The sequence below is a fragment of the Gymnoscopelus microlampas genome (assembly GCF_963454915.1).
Source record: "Gymnoscopelus microlampas genome assembly, chromosome: 10".
NCBI classification, from domain to species: Eukaryota; Metazoa; Chordata; class Actinopteri; order Myctophiformes; family Myctophidae; genus Gymnoscopelus; species Gymnoscopelus microlampas.
Genome location: NC_139947.1, coordinates 43,456,764 through 43,459,656, shown reverse-complemented (window position 1 = coordinate 43,459,656; position 2,893 = coordinate 43,456,764).

The window sequence follows — 2,893 nt, the reverse complement described above, 5'->3', positions numbered from 1 at the left end:
ATACATTAAGAGGTTGGACTTTTGGAGTGGAAAGAGATTTATTACATGCACCTGCAGAGCTGGTCATACAGTAGCACTGACATCTGAAAACACACTATAAGTTCACTTCTCACACAGTCAATAATCATTTTAAAAGACACAGCAACTTGAAAGGTAGTGTACAGCGGACCTTGATACATGAAAAGTACAACCCATCACAGTAAGAGCAAGTCACAGCAATTACAGCACAAAAATATTACTCTATATGACATCTATTTCTCATCTCAGAGAGGAGAATGCAGCACAACAGGCCCCCAAGTATGGAAATCCACATTTGAAGCATCATAACTTGAACACATGTGTTCATGCAGGAGGATGGATAGCAACCCAGCCTGAGTAAAATAATATACCTGAGTAAAACAACATTGTAACAGTTTAAGAAAAAGAACATGCCTGAACCTGAAAAAGAGCACAACAAAATAACAAAGAAGCAAGAAAGAAAAACAAAAGGAAATGTACTATAGTTACTCTCAGCTTTTTTCTGTTTTTATAAAGAAAGACATTTGGCACTGTAAAAAAGCAAACTTTAGATCAATTGGCAAGTAACCTGGACAAAGAAATGTGAAAAAGTTGTGCAATTTATTTAGCCACTTAAGCCATTAAACCCACGAAAGCATCTGTGTCATTTTTGATTTTACCTATATACAGTAGCATCATACGTTTTTCAGATTTAAAAAAATATATATCGAAAAGGATTCAGATGGGGGGTCTGCGGCCATATCAATTTGGGAGTCCTTGACACAAAAAAATTGAGAACTACTGATCTAGTAGGCATTTGTAGAATCGGTTAAACCCTGTTATACTTTTTTGTACAACAGTATTGCGTGGCGAAAATACGCACTTTACAAGCTCACAAAGCATCACATGCATAGTTTGTAGATCTTCAATTTTCGCTATTTTTTGACAATTTCCATCTAAATTGAAATGCTCAAAAAGGGACGCCAGGGTTAATGTGGTTAAATAAACTGACCAACAAAAATTTAGGGGGCCAACAGGCGACATAATTCAACATTTTTATGTGAATCATGTGACTTCAAGGATCTTTGTGATGATAAGGTTTGTGATAACACCATAGATTGCAAAGAACTACACTTTAAATGTATCAGATTACAAGAGAAACAAACTTCTACACATTCTCCACACATTTAAACCATCGTTAGGCACTTGTGGCTGATAAGCTACAACAGTGTTGGTGAGCTGTAATAATAGGGGTTAGCAGGGGCCTCTCTTCTTCTCATTGTGAGTATTGAAAACTGTCACAGTAAAACATGTTCTTTTAACTCTGAGAGTTACATTATGTAACTCTCTGAGTTACAAAAGGATGCATTATTGTGTGTATTTACTCTTGAGATAGATGTAAAGATAAATGTTACCAGGAATTAACATGCTAGGGTACAATTTCACAGATTCCAATCCAAAACATTTTTTGCAAACCAAATCAAAACATACATTGTCTGTTAGTCTCTCATGGTGTTAGTTATGGCTAATTTAGTGAGCCATCAACAGATGTTACACTGCTGCATTAAGATTACATCCGATACCATTGCTCATGAGTTTGCTCAACCCTGCAAGTACAGAACCTGCTGGCCTGTGTGTATCTGTACTGTATTTTATGAGCAGAAGCCATGATTTAATAAATGTTCTGATATAACTTATTTTCCACAATACATTAAATACAGATATTGCCGTTAAAGTCACTTAAACGCAGAACAGAAATTACTAGAACAATGTCCTGGTGTAAATGTTTGAATGTTCCCCATAACAAGACATCAATATGATGAAAATTATGATGTTAAAGCGGCACTTTGTAACTTTTTCTTTATGAATAAAATGTAATTTTGTCCAATCTGTATGGTAGAGTATATTAATACAATATAACTTACACAATTGGGGTATTTTCTCTCCCTGCTCTTCTATTGAGATCGTGTCAAAGGTCATGAGTCACCTAGACACAGGATCTGACATAGATTTTGACCTGAAGGTCAAGGTTCAATTTATCCCCTGAGCAAGCAAGCAGGCTCTATTAGCTCAATGGTAAAAAATGCAGCACTTGCGCAGGAAACCGGGTTCAAATTCGGGGTAGAAGAGGAGAGTTACATAGTGCAGCTTTAAGTGGTCAGTGGTCAAGCATGCTACCTATTAAACACCAACATTCCTCTATAAGAAATACACATCTCTGGCATTTCTTTGAGTAAATCCCACGCTACTAACAGGGATCAGTCTATGGCACCATCGAGGTAATAATTTGCACATGGTGCCTCTGATATGTTCTGAAGGGCATCACAGAAACAGAAGAAACACAATGCTCACAACTGCAAAAACAGAACTTTACTCCAAAAGGCATACTGTATAACAGAGAATAGTACAGTGTCGCTTAGCATAGTATCGTGTGGGAATCAAGTACTTCCAAGCATCATTGTGGTCAGTCTCGAGTGTATTTCACTCCGTCGTGCTAGACTGGGATCCAGACTGCTTCGGCTACGTTCGGCGGATTCCTTTTTCTCACTCGCTATACAGTCTGAAAAGCCTCCTATCTCCGTGCACAGCACGAGTGAAAACGGCTTCTGATTGGTCTTAAGGGGGGGCGGGACCAGTGTTGTCCAATGTAAAACTCGAGTCACTTCCTGACTTGCCTATGTAATTGAAATACGAGTCAAATAGGAGGCTGGCCAGACTCTCAAGCGAAGTGAGAAAAAAAAATCTGCCGAACATAGTGAATCAGGCTGGATTCAGGCTACGGTCGTGCAGCAAAAATAGCCAATATACAAGCTGACAACGTGGCACATCTGGACGAGTTTGTAGATCAGCTACTTTTGGTGTGTCACCGTCATACAATGAAGTATAGATCGGGGCT